Raw genomic sequence first — 14,663 nt, 5'->3', positions numbered from 1 at the left:
AGTGATGCCCGGTTTTCTGCAAACTTGTGCTGACCTTTAAACTGGATTACACTGAATATTCTGTTATTTTTACATATTCCTTCAAAATTCCCCTCTATTTCCCTTCACAATCGTCCTCCCACAGAGTATTTTGTCTGAGGTCTATGGCTTGCAGTGTCCCACTGCAGATGGGGTCAGAAACACAAACAAACAACTGTCTGGACACTCCTTTTCCTGCCCACTCATTTTTAATGAAGTTTGCAGAACTTCAATTATCTCTGATGCTTCTTCCCTTATATCAGATCTGGCTGAAATGGGTCAAAAGGTGAAAGAAGGGTGCAGAATCAGCTCCCTAAGCCAGGCTGCTGCTGGAAACAAGGTGCAGGTCACTTCCTTCTGCCCTGCAGATCCCACTGCACTTGTGATGTTGATGTTTGCAGACAATGGAAGGAAAGTGCAATGCCTCATCCTGGAAAAGGGTGGTAGGCATGAGGACGGAGCACAGCTCCCTGATGCTCTTTTGCTGCTCTGCCACCTAGGCCATGCTGCTTCACTTAATGGTCTGCTCCTTTTCTGATGTGTGACCTTCTGCAAAATTCATGCGGCAACATCAGCGAAAGGAAAAAAGTCAAAAGGCACCAAAGACAGAGTAAGGCTTATTTATATTTCACAATCACCTCCTCCTTACCCAAAAAAGAAGTAAGAAAAGGCTAAGAACAAAAAAATAAAGGAATGGGATGGAAGAAAAAGAGTGGAGAAAAGGAAGTATCTAGGTTACTGCATTGGAGCAATAAATGTTTCTTAAAAATGTTGAATGTGTTGACTTTCTGAAAGCTCAGCAAGCACTATGCCACGTCAGGGAGCTGTGCCAAACTCCCACCTCTCATCAGGGCAGAGGGATCAGCAAGGATGCTCTGACATTAAGCGAAGGCCAAGCTCTCTCCAAAACACACATGCAATGGTGGATGGGTGAAAAATTCTGTCTTCAACAATTTTAATAGAAATATTTAAACACTGTTTCTTTTTTATGGCCCAGTGTTTTTCTATACTTCCAACTGCTTTGCTAACTCTACATTGAATAGCTTTTCTGCCACACAGGAATCCTTATCCAACATAGCGGATAGTTTTGGAAGTCAAGAACAAAACAAATGAGTTCCAACTCCAGATGTACTTGTTTTCAGAAGGAAAGAGTTAGGAGACCACAACCAGTCAGATCACATTTGTCCTTCAACCTCAATTCCTGGAGCTTCCTGAAAGAGGGGGAGGAAAGCAAGGCCCAGCAACCATGTGAGTGAGGGGTTTATTGAGACTTCCAAGCCACTGTCTTCTGAGGACAGCAGTGAGTTCCTCACTCCAGATAAATCCATGTCAAGTTGCTCTGGATCTCCTGGTCAGTTCTAGCAAACAACATGGCCATACCACAGTTCTGAGAGACAGGCAGGGTAAACACACACTGATTGCACAAACCATTGGATTTTACCCACTGGTGGCTGGTCCTCCAGTTAGCGGTGACTCCCAGCATTTGCTGGGAGACACAAGATACCCCTCAGCAGCAACCAAAACTTAGCAAGCACCATATCGAGGTAGGAACACAAGTCAACTTCACCACCTAGCCCATGTTCACCATGCTCCAAGGGACAAAATTCACACCCAGTGCTCAATGAATTGGGCTGCACCAGGAAAAGACTTCTGACAAACTGTCACTAAATCCAGTGGTTGGATCAAGGCAAGTGACTTCAGTTTTGGGCTGCTGTCACCACGATGCATGGCTACAGACCGGTTGCAGTTTTCCCAAGCATGGAGAAAGGCAGCCCTCGCCCCTGCAGCTGCCCTGCTTATCTTCTGTGAGGTTTGCCATACTGAATGAGGGAAAAGAGATCATAAAAAAATAATTTTTGCTTTATTGTTTGAAATTTGAATTTTTGTTTTTAAATGAGCAGATGCATGAAGCAGCAACAGGCAGCCAGGTTAAAACCAAAAGCACTCGCCTCCAAGCAGACAGCTGCCTCTGTGAACCAGCTCCAAAGCAAACCACAGAGACCGTCTGCAGCAACAGGAGCTTTCGGTTTGCTTTGCTTCTGCAAAGCAATCATGATGGGAGCACGTAGGTCAGAAGCAATGTGTTCTTTTCAGCATCTCTGCTCAAAAAGTACAGTTATGAGGGAGGCCCCAGCCTGGTTTTGTTTAATTTCCAAGAGCTAACAAACGAACCCAGACACAGCCCTCTGATCTTTCAAAGCCCAGCTCAAAAGGCTCCAGAGATCAGGCAGAAGAACAAAGTGGCAACTCAGTGATGACTTGGTGCATGAGCAGAGCAACGCCAGATCCCCTTGCTGCTTGCCTGGTTTCCAGGCTGGGAAACTGCAGAGCACCATGCAGAGAAAATAAGCCATGTTTTCAGGTCTGCCTGTCACTGGAAAAATGTCTGCTTGGATAGCAATATCATCTTCCAGCAGAGAAAGGTATCTTCTGCCTCTGTGGGTTTCTAAAGTGAAGAAAGTTTGGGTGGTGAAAGAACTTCCACCTTGGTAAAGCTCTAACCGTCTCAGTGCATTCATCAGTTCAGAGCTGTCAAAAATAAAACCCCTGTGCAACCTGCACCAGTGGTACCAACAGGACCGGAGCTGCTGGTGTGCACTGGCCTTACAAACAACGTGGTTCATGTGAACAGCTGGAAAAATAAATCACAAAGCTTTCTTGTGCTGGACTTTGCAATCTTTTCATTGCCTCCTATCTTTTCCTTGTGCCTGTACAACACTTCTATACTATTCCCTTAACCAAAAATAAAAAGGCAAAAAAAAAAAAAAGCAAACATTCAGATAGAGGCTGAACTCCTTGTTGCTGAGCTGTTCCCCACGGGCTTCGGTGTCAGGGTCCCCAGAAACATGAGAGAGACTGGGAAAGGCTGTTTGAAGGCTATTCCAAACATGAAACATGTCAAATAAAAAAGACAGGGAAACCCTTAATTCCCACATGAAGAGAAATGCCACTACTTCACATGGCACCTCACTTCCAGGGCTGGATGAAATGGATGTAATAGAGACTGGAAGGGTTGAAACCCTTACTCAGTGCAAATGGATCTTCACTGTTCTCAGATACACTGCGGTTTTGTTTTTTGTTTTGTTAATAAAAAAGCTATTACAGTTTTTTTTTACGTGTGATTTTCCACCAAGTCCTATCCAGCTAGGACACAGGACACAAGTCCCCATGTTTTGGAATATTACCCTTCCTTACCAAGCAGCAAATCAAAAACCAGCTGACTACTGCCAATGTCATGTTTACGATTTGGTTCAGAGAAGGAACTGCTGCTGCTGAGAGCCCCATAACCCCCTTATGGCCTTTTACGCCACACCTGTGGAGGCTGCTGGCATGGGAAGGTGCATGGTACAGCAGAGCTGCTCTTCTGCTCCCTATCACAGAGGCCAAACTCATAATCCTTAACACTGCAGTAATGTTATTCTCCTACAAATGCAAGGATGAGAGATGATAGATTTATTTCATGGTGCAAGGAGGAACACGCCTCGGGTGATGTTTTTCCTGCCTTACAACTGTTTTTAGCATGCAGCTGCTGCAGCACTATCAAAAAGCATATCAGCTAGCCCAGCAAAAATGCTGTTGGTCTCCACTGTGACAGTACACTTAAAAACATTGCTTAATTACATGCAGGAGAATAAGCAGAAGCAAACCAGGGCAAATAATTCCTGCATGATGGATCAGGGCTGTAATGATTCACAAAAGGGAAACCACAGAAAGAAAGGAAGGTTTTGTGAACTGCAAAGCTGAGCTTTTAAAAAGCATTTAAGTTTGAGCAGCCAAGAGCTCTAACTCTTTCCCAGCTCTTTATAAGCTGAGCAAAACAAAATTGATGGGGAGGTATACAGATTGCCACAACAAAAACATGAAAAAATAAATTTGAAAATGCTGTATGTTTTCAGATCTCGTGAGCTGCTGTAGATGTTTCTAATTAGAAAATAACCATGTAGATACATGTGGCAGGTGCCACGTACAATGGCAATGCGTGTGATGGCCATGAACTTTTCCCTATATGGGAGAAGCAATTTATGATTTTTCTTTCTTTTCACAGGTGAATAGCAAAGCAAAGTGCCTCCAGGACTTCTGACTCATGTCAACACAACTTGTGGAACTGGGTGCCAATACGTCCGCAAAGTGGGGCAGATGCAAACGTGATGCATGCCCAGCTTGGGGGAATCCATGCCTGCAGCATGGCCAAGAGGTTCTGAAGAATGCATGCATCAAACACGACACACAGAACACTGAAGGACTGTGGGTGGGATGAAATGGCTCAAAAGGAGCCAACAATAAGAGAAAAACCTGGAGAACAGTGTGCCAAAGCCAATTCACACAAACGCTGCCTTTTTGCATTACATCTCAGCTTCTATTTAACCATCGTGTAGAGGAAAGACGTGGACAAATGTATTCTGGAAAACACAGGTGTCCTGGAGAAAACTTCCGTAAGCTTTCCTAGATCAAGCTGTGTTAGCCAGCAGCCTGCTCTTGATGTATTTCAGTGTATACTGCTCATAGTATATTCGCTGAACTAAAATGCTCACTTTCACACTGTTGCAAAGCCAAAAAAATGGCAAAAACTGTGGGTTTTCTGTGCTATCAGTTGTATGCATGCAAGCAGCCAATCCCATCCAAGAAATGGGTAAGTTGAACATTGTGTACTGTGAATTTTCTATTTTAAGTCTTCATCTGCAAACACTGGCTTTTTTTTAATTTCTCTTTTTTAAATGCAAGTTTAAGTTTTTGCCCAGAGAGGTTGTGGATGCCCCCACCCTGGAGGCATTCAAAGCCAGGCTGGATGGGGCTTTGAGCAACCTCCAACTGTTCTGCAGCAGGAGGGTTGGAACTAGATGACCTCAAGCGTCCCTTCCAACCCAAGAATAGAATATTCTTCAGGCCCATAGAATCATTAATATTGGAAAAGACCACTAAGGTGACCTAGTCCAACCATCAACACATCCCACCATGCCCACATCCCTTAGTGCCACATCTACATGTTTTTAACACCTCCAGGGACAGTGACTCCACCACTTCCCTGGGCAGCCTGTTCCAACTACTCACCACTCTTTTTGAGAAGAATATTTTCCTAATATCTGAACCTCCACTGGCGCAACTTGAGGTCATTACCTTTTGTCCTATCACTAATTGCTAAAATCTGGACTAGGCCTGTTTTTAGCATTTTTGCTTTCTAGAAAGTGATAAGAATAACCTACCCAGAATGAAAAGCACCATCTGGTTCAATATTTATGTTACAGCAACGTTTGCTTGTCTCATTTAAGAGACAGGTTTTGCTTTGGGAGGTGTCACCGTTCAGTGCTGATGGGATGGGGCAAGCCCAATGGGCCTGAGGTCATGTCCTGTGCCTGTGGTGGAGGTGAGGAACACAGACAGGATTCTTCACTTCCTGGCCACCTCTTCCTCCTCTGGAATACGAGTCAGCAGCCTACAGCTTGAAGACCAAATGGGGCATGTGGCAACCATGACTGGTGCAGAAGGGCCAAATCTCCTACTGATTGATGAACTTGGCACAGGCTGGGGAAAGCCATTTTCCTTCATAGTTTGTGCTTCTGCAAAGGTTTTAGGGTCCCACTGGACACATGGCTCTATCCATTGGAGTCACCCAATGGACACCAGTGTGCTTTCTGCACATGATAAGAAGGGACCTAAAATCCCTATGGTGCCTATGGTTGCCCAGGCTCAAAACTCAGAAGGTACCAGTGAGTGTGCTCCTGTGGCCTTGCTTTCTGCCTGGGGAGGGAAAAAAATGTCAAGCGGCCTCTTCCAAGCAACAGGACACATGAATCACCCCCAAAATGCCACTGGATACGAGAGCAGTTGTTCAATACCCGCCCAGGGGTAAAGCTTCTTTCCAACATCCTCCATCAATGTTTTCCAGAGGCAGTGAGCTCCAGAGATCAGTCACGCACTGTCAAAATTATCTCCTCTCATCAGCAAGCTAGTAGGGTGGGTACTTGCATGTTCATCAGAGAGAAATAAAAAGCAACAGATTTCTTAAGAGAGAAATAGAGACACTATAAAAACATTCATTCTAATTAGTTTAATTACTTGTCTGTGCAGCTCCCTGAATCCTCCTCACTGAAGTGGATTAAAGTCGCTGGATTTAAGTAATTTTTCATATTGAGTTTTACCCAGCATCATGTGGTGGAAGGACAAGAAATTCACAAACACAGAACAAAAATTATCTGTACACAGTATCTTCAGCTATGTGGCCAAAATCTGCATGTAGCCACATTTGATTTTACATATTAAAACCGGATTATTTCACTTGAATATTCAGGTAATTTACTATTATATTATTGTTATTCTGAGTTATGCATGAAGCAAAGGATTCCTTGTGGGGCTTAAGTTTGCTCAAGCAACTTCTAGAAACCATTTCCTATTTGTGCAGGTTAAACCTCTACAGCAATGTCAGGTCTGCTTTCTACCTCATGACTACCTAGGCAGTTATATATATTAATATAGATTTCATATTTCATTATGCATTTTTTCTGTTCAGACTTAACAGTTGTTATAGGGGCACCATCAGTTAAATGTCTGCAGAGCAGGAAGAAAACAGGTTATTACAGAATCAAAGCATTTAGTTTCTTTACACACTTGCAAAACTTTAAGTGACAACACAGAAGTTTTCTTGCTTCAGGACTTCAGGAGCTGCTCATCTCCTTCAGCAATTAATCCTGCCCTGGGAATCACAGTACCCAGCCAAGCATCAAATTTTTCAAGTAAAATTAAGGCACTCGCAAACGTTTTTGCCAGTGAATTGCAAAGGGAAAACAAAAATCACATGTGCATACTGGGTGTTCCTTTTGTAAGACTTCAGGATAGAAATGAGCTCTAATGTTATTAAAAAGAAAGTTTTAATTTATCAGAAAGCAGTCCCTAAATCCCACTTCTGGCACAGGCAGCACACATCACAGCACAAAAGGGAAAAGTGCCCAGAGGACCTGACAGAGGGGAAGGAACATGGGCTGAGGGCAGGAGACGGATGGTGACCACTTCTCAGCTGGATTTAGATTTACATTTGAGGGAGAGAGAAAAAGAAGTCTGAGTATCAGGATGCTGAGTCTGAATGACAGACACTGACTTACTGGATGTTTGGCCAACACTATTTGTCCGACACGTGGAGCATCCGTTGGATCATCCTCACTCAACACAGCAGCAGCAATGAAGGTGTCTACGGAGTTCCCAGAAGAGAGGAAGGAGCTCAACGAGGAACACACAACATTAGTAACCTGCGTGTCTTTAGCTGTACACCTCCCTCTTTGACTCATTCAAGATGTGGTAAAAAAAAACGCAGATGGTTTGTGATTTATAATGCTGGTGACTCACTGCACCTCTTCCCTTTTCCCCCACCCCCAAGGGCTTTGCATATCTTCATGTTTCCAGATGAGGAGATCAGAGGAGAAAATGCTACAAACTGACTGATGCAACATCTCCCTCCCACAGAATGACTCTAACATTGCACCCTACACCATGCCATTCTTTTCTCCTGCTTCCATTTCCACTTCCACTTGCCTATGCTCTATCAAACTCAGTGGCTATCACTTCACACCTTTCTGATTGACACTGCAGTCTGAACCTCGGCACTACCAGAAAAGGCTTCAGAACAGTTTCCCATTTTATAACGTTAGGTCTTAGCTTATAATCATAACACCTAAAAATATTCCCCGTCCAAATGAAAAGTCCTGAGTTACGGTGTCATAAGTTACCATGGGGTTTGAGGTACAAAGCACATGACATGCACAGTGATGAACAGAAATGTTCCACCACCTTGAGACTTCCAGAAGCAGGAACTTCAATACACCTTCAAAACCAAACCACTTCAAGAACTGCCAGCCAGTTTTTCACAGAACCTGGACACTCAGCATCCTCCAGATGAAGCCAGAGGACGTCAGACAAACCTGATGCTCCAAACACTTCCAGAAAGCGCCAACTTTAAGCAGATGAAGAGTCAGCTCATGGTTAGATGGTTAGATACTGTAACTCAGATGGTTAGATACTCTAATGAACTCAGGAGGCCAAACTGAGGTGACCCACACTGAAATGCCACATATTGGTCTGGGGGTGCAAACAGACCCCAACACACATGCTTCTGTCAGGTTGGCAGCCTATGGTCACTTTAGATCACCTGCTCACTAGCCAAGTTCAGGTGGATGACCCTAAACTGCTGACAGGTGACGGAGGTGTGCTTCCCAATCTGGATCTCTACTTAAGAGACTTCTGTGATACCAATGAAGCACTTGAGACATCTTCTTTTCCCCAGTATTGCTGGCAAAATACAACTTATTGCTTACATCTGATGCAACCTCTCTCCAACCATAGCTGGTGCCCCCTCTCCAAACCAAGATAGAGACAATAACCTGGTGTAAGGTCAGCAGCTCACCTCTCTGCCATTCCCAGCCACGAGAAAGGCAATTACAGACTGGCTTAAATTGGAAGTGACCTTAAAGACCATCTAGTTCCACGCCCCCTGCTGTGTATCTTGGTGTACATAAGGTTCACTCTCATCCTGTCCCATCTTAAATTTTCAAGCGCTCTACCTGTTTAAAGGACTGATTGTTTCAAGAGAGGACTCACCCCACACTGTGATAAAATGTAGTTCCTCTTTTGGAGGTTTTTCTTCTCAAAAAGAAATCATGCGATGTCCACTATGTAAAACAGATAGCTTTCCTAGGTTCCTTCCCCTCATGCAGGAGTCTGTCTTGGGTAGTTAATGACCTATGGTGTTCAGAGGATCCATCGGCCCACCGTCTGTCAGCCTTACAGCTGTTGAGGCAGAATCCTCACACTAGGGCTGTGAATTAAGGCAGCACGATTATCCCCATGGCTCAGATGGGCAATTAAGGCATGAAGACATTGTGGCTGAGGCTTCATTAAATGGCCAAGCCAATTTATCACTTGATGCTGTCAAATGTGATAGGGTAGAGACAATGCAAAAAATCATGTCCTACCCAGGATCATGTGGGAAGTAAGCAGGGCTGGAAATCATACTCAAGATGTCTGTCTCCAGGCTACCACTCCATCCTTCTGTAAATTCAGATCATCCTCTTGACTCACAAGTTAACGATATTTAACAGCCCATGCCAAAGTGGCTGGGACTTTTAGTTTAGGTCCCAGTGAATGAGTACCAAAGTCTCAAACACCCCAACTCTCACACCCCAGCAGGCTCATGGCAGGAAGCAAGCATCTGAAGATCAAAGGCCTGCCCTATCTGCCTTCCCTTAGAAACCACTCATCAGGCCCAACAGCAGAGACACCCGGCTCTGCATGTAGGCTGCAGAGAAGCCCTCTGCTTCTGATGGTGCCAAGCCTCCCTCAGTCCTTACACAAGCTGAAAGTGTAGAGGCAGCTCTTCTGCAGCTTCAGAAACGCACAGCTATCCAGTCTAACAGTTCCTCCTGGTCCTTCTTTGCTTGAACGTTACAGCTCTCACTCTTCCTTTTTATTTTTTGGCCAAATTCTTGAAAATCCAATATTTTAGGGGGGCTGTTCCATGCGACAACGACCTTCTCATGACAACATCTCATTCAATATACTTGCTCTCTCTTGCTGTCTCTGGAAGCCCTGAAAATCCTGAAGCTGACCCATGCCCGCCCTGACACCTTTCAGTCACAGACAGCCTTTCTCCTCTATTGTTAATACAAACCGAGTGCTCCTAGTGTGCATCAAATTGTCCCTTAGTCAGTTCCTTGGTCAGCTCTGAGGTCAAAGACTGAAGGCGTGACCCTCTATAAGATGCTCAGCCACTGTTTTCCATCACCATTATCACACATCATGTCTGCTGAAGTTGTTTTATCATACCTGCTGTCTTGTTGAATTTGTTTTATTATACCTCTGTCCTTCATCTCCTGCAATTCCCATTTAGATCACTTCTGCACATCATTTCCGCCTTTCTGGCTTTCATTTTTATCTCAGCACTTTGTTTTCAACATTATTCAACAGTATTCAATTATCCCACCCAAAACTCATAACACATAAAACACTTTGCTTTAGTATAATCCTATGGACAGTGTGATAAAGAGAGGACCTACAACACCTTCAGCAAAAGACTAAAGAGACACTAAATAGAAGACTCTTGCAAACATCTGCATGCATCCTCTTCATAGCAGGCCACAAAAACATTTTCCCTCAGTTTACTGGGGTTTAGGGTATCTAACACTAGACCAAAAGCCACCTGTCTATCATCAGAAGCCAGCTGAAGCATCACTGATGCCCCCCATGTCTATTCCATCTAAAGCTTAAAATTAATAGTTGTTTGGATCTTAAGTTATTCGTGAAATTCTTGTTCTGTACCACTGTTCTAACTTGTCATCCAACTAATATGCTAATATGCAACTAATAACCTTGTATTAAAGACGAACATTTATTTTCTTGAGGATAATCGCAGATTATACATACAACTCTTCTAAGAAAACCCAAGCACAGAGTTAAAAGCCTTTCAAACCCATGCTAACTGATGGAGAATGGTCCTGCCATGCTCTGTGCTGCACTGAGATTACAGAGGGTATGTGCAGTGTACTCAGTGTCCCTCCTGGTGCCTACCAGGCAGGATAGCAAAGAAATGCATTTTGCCCCAGGGATCATGGGACCAAATAGAGCTCCTTTTTCCTCCTCCCTGCACCCTCTGCTGCTCTGATCTGTCATAGGACAGAGCCACTGCCCTCTGCACACTGCAGTGCTTTGCTGTTGGAAGCACTTGGCAGGGCCACAAAGGACCTTTGTTCACGCCAGGCCCTGGGTGCACAATGCAATCCTTCCCCCTTGTCACACACTGCTGGGTTTCCATGGCCGGGTCAGAAGCACTCCCCCCACTGCAGTGTTACCTCCTGCTTCCCATGGCAGTGCTGCAGAATGGCGGGGACAGAGGAGAGTCTGGCACTGCTTTTTGGGGCATGAATTCTGCAAACTCCAATGTGATGAGCAGCACATGATAGATCTGTGAGTGCCCGAGCTCTGCCCTCAATTTCTTCTTCACAGGACTTTTGCTGCTGCAAAACCACCTGAGTAAGATTCTCTGACTTCCAGGTATACTCTTGTTCTCCAGAGGCCAAGAATATGGCAGATAAATTGACCTAACATGATTCCTCTGAGTCACACTTCTCCACGTGCACAAAATCTGCCAGCCCGTGTGTGTGTGTGTGTGTGTGCCAGTGCAGCAGGGCTCAGAATACAGCCCTGAGTGCAGTGAGGGCAAGAAGTGTCCCGGGTTGAGGAGTTCTGGGAGGTCCAGGAAAAGATGCCAATGTGGGTCAGGGGAAGGCGAGCACAGTCTGAGATGATGCTGCTAGGAAGGAGTGGGATTTGGCAGCATGGGAGTGTCTCTGTGTTTTCATTTCACTGTGAAATACAAAGAAGAGATGATTGCTGGATCACTCACAAATTATTTAAAATCAGTTCAAAAGAAACAGTGCTTCTTTTTCAAAAAAGCAGAAGGGAGTGAAAAGTACTTCTGGTAGGAAATGAAGTTCCAGAAGATCTGATCATGTACTAAATACAGTCAAGAGAGACACCTGGAAATAGGATCAGACTAGCACTATCCACACCTTCACAGACTTCTGCCACAGAGAGAGCCACAGAGAAGGACACACTTTGTTTCTTCCATTTCTCATTTCAAACATCACAGGATTCAGAACAAACCAGTCTCTATTTCCAAACCCAACTCTGATTTGGAACAGCCAAAGTTCAGATGCTTTGGCATCTGCCTGGAACGCCCCTTACACTCCCAAACCTCAGAGGGACAATGTTTCACCCAGACAGATTATTACTTGCCAAGGAATAAACTGTCAGTGACAACAAGAAGAAAGAACTGGCAAAACCTCCCATTCCTTTCTTCCTTACCAGTGTAAATGTTTGCCATCAGGACACCTTAAGCATGATGAAGCCTACTTGACAGTTACCTCCTCCTGTCTCCTCCCACACGCTTTAATTCCACATACTCACTGCTTTCTGCACAGAGTCATTACAAGTATTGGCCTTTCTGACTTCCTTGATCCCCCTTGGGCTGCTTCATAGCACGTCCAGATGAACAAATGGTAACAATGGCTCTTGAGCAATACTTCAGAACTGCAGAAGAGGGGAACCGCTCATTACAGCGACGTCTTACTGAGGAATATTTGTCTAAATCCTTTTGTTTTTTTCAACTGGGTTTTTTCTTCTCCTGTTTCTGGTGAGTAGGAGGGATCTCGGTTGAAAAAAAAAAATCAAGGCTGGTTTATATGCATGAAAAACATCTCCCTGAGGGAATGTGTCCCAGTTGCCTCTTACAAGGTCAATTGATTATTTCATGTCGCCTTTTGGCACGTCAGAAATCTCCTGTTGAGCAATTCTGCTCCAGAAAAAAAGTATCTGAAGAATTTATTTTTGAGTAGCTTCTTACACATGATTAATTCTCTCCAAAAGCAAGAAAATCTAACCACTGTTTTCCAAAAAGATGATAGCAGAACGTAATGCAAAGAAGCCATAGGAAGGCAGAAGCACAAAACCAGGTACCAACTTGGAAGGCACTCCTGCTGCTCTCTGCATCATCAGAAAACAAGGCCTGAGCTTGGGTCTGTATCATCCCATAAGCCTCATTAGTTCAGTTCTCTTCTCTTTTTGTACAATTTAAGCTTCTTTCCAAACCCGACTCTTCTTCTTGCTTTAATCCCCAAAGCTCTCCCTCGCTTGCCTCACTCACGGATTATTTTCTTGCTAAAGTTTTCAAAGAAGGCCAAAGAGAAGTCAGAAAGAAAGCATTAACCCATGTCCACACCCCATGCCGGGCGCAGGCTCCAGCCCTGTCTGCAGAGGGATGGTGTGACAGAAGTGCTAAGTCTGTTTCCAAAAAAAAAAAAAAAGTGATTTGGGCAGCTCTTGCTGCTTCTGCAGCCAAATGGAGATGGAAACCCTGCAGAACCCTGAGCACAACCATCACGGAAAGCATTCGACAACAGCTCATGAAGTGTTTGTTCCGTAAGAACCCCAAACTTGAGTGCTATTGCGTGGTGCTGGCACTGAGATAATCTCCACTCAGCCCATGCATGCTAACAGCAAAGTTTTGCAAGAAGTTCAGACTCACATCTCCTCTGACACAGTATGTTACCAATCTACAATGCTGCCTACCAGGGCCACGGAGCGTGAAAAGCAGGAAAATGGCCAGAAAAGGTCTGCAGCAAAGCAACCAGAACATGCTCTCATTCCCAGTGACTTCAGCAAACACTCCTCCTTCCTTTCCTGTGTGCTGAAAATAGGCTCCAACCAACCAGTCACTGACATTCAGCGAGATGCTAATGTTCGGGATTTGTTTGCCAGAACACGTGTGCTCCTTCCAGGGGAGGAAGGAGAAGAAAAAGATCCTTAATGGCACTGATTTTGTGATCTGCTTGCGTTCATTGGGTTCATCTCCCAGTTTTACGGTGTTTGTGAAAACTTCTCTCTTTAAAACAAATAACCAACAAAAACCCTGCTCAGAGATCGGTGCAATGTGGCAATTCTTGCCATGGCAACACATCAGCTCCAAGTGTGCATTTCTGCATGGACCTCACTGCAGAACAACGCAGGGCTGGGAAAGAGCATGCAAAAAATTGCTAGTGGTTGAGACCAGCCTGGCAATCCCACCACCAAGACATTAAGGGAAGGAACCTCAGCTAAAACCACTAAACACCCACTTGGTCACTTGCAGGTTGGTTGATTTGCTTGCTTTGTAAAGCATGGTCCATGTATTTTGTTTCCCAAACAGCATGGAAAATTGCCTTTGAAGCACCAAAAGGGAGCAGAACTAAGGAAACTGGACCATGCTCCCAGATGGTCTCCATATACCATATAAAGTGCAATGTCTCCAGCCTGAGGACACTACCCAGCTCCCATGCTGCCCCTCCGATGGCACCACTGGATGTTGCACTACTAATACCGACCTGCTGTGCCTTCAGCACCCATTAAACATGTGCTATGCTTTCAAGCTTATCTTCGCAATCACAAGTCTTCCTCTGACACAGTCCCCTCTTCCTAGCCTTTTAATGAGTACTTTAGGAATTCAGCACCCTGAGACATTTGCAGGAGCTGAAACCTCCAGGCACATCTCATCTTAGGATATTCTTCAATCCAGCTATCTAGCCAAATTCTTTATGTAACTCCTCAGGATCCAAAGCTGGCACTCAAGCCAGCTTTTTCCTCCCTCCCAAAAATACTCCCTCTCCATCTTATCACCTGCGAGACTGTCCTAAGTGTTTGGATTACCCAGGCTGGAGTCATCTAGATTTATTTCTCCTGAGGCTTTATGTGGAAGTTTAGTTGCACAACAGTTTCTGAGGTTCAGGAAAAACTATGTTCCACAGCTGAAAAAAAGGCAAGAGCTGATGCTGTTATCTACAATCACCCAACCCCAAAATCCAAATAAGGTGGGAAGAGAAGAAGCAATAGTCCAGTGGTTAAGGTTGGGTCTGACAAAGATTTGAAACCACATCTCCAGGGAGTGTTCAAAGCATTATCTCAATCAAAATTCCTTTTCATGATTTCTTTTTCTCATGGAAGGGTCACAGAAGTTGTGGATGCCCCATCACTGGAAGTGTTCAAGACCAGCTGGATGTGGCCTTGAGCAACCTGGTCTGGTGAAAAAAGTCCCTGCCATCAGCTGCAGAAACTAGGTGGTCATTGAAGTCCCT

The 14,663-nt window shown here is 44.6% G+C and overlaps 1 protein-coding gene across 5 annotated transcripts in view; it reads right to left on the bottom strand.

The window, feature by feature from the left end:
• The window catches only part of ZHX2 (zinc fingers and homeoboxes 2), a 65,451-nt gene that overhangs the window by 10,930 nt on the left and 39,858 nt on the right, over positions 1-14,663 (bottom strand). The window contains exon 1 of one of the 5 annotated variants that reach the window (XM_042869013.1): positions 7,113-7,239. The exons of the other annotated variants lie outside the window; for them this stretch is intronic. The gene's annotated coding sequence lies outside the window, so the exon portion shown is untranslated. Of the gene's footprint in view, positions 1-7,112; positions 7,240-14,663 lie in introns of those variants that run through there. 5 annotated transcript variants of the gene reach the window in all.

The sequence above is a fragment of the Lagopus leucura genome, unplaced genomic scaffold (genome assembly GCF_019238085.1).
Source record: "Lagopus leucura isolate 7727_CA_CO unplaced genomic scaffold, USGS_WTPT01 Super-Scaffold_100002, whole genome shotgun sequence".
NCBI classification, from domain to species: domain Eukaryota; kingdom Metazoa; phylum Chordata; class Aves; order Galliformes; family Phasianidae; genus Lagopus; species Lagopus leucura.
This window is presented reverse-complemented; position numbering and strand designations above follow the sequence as displayed.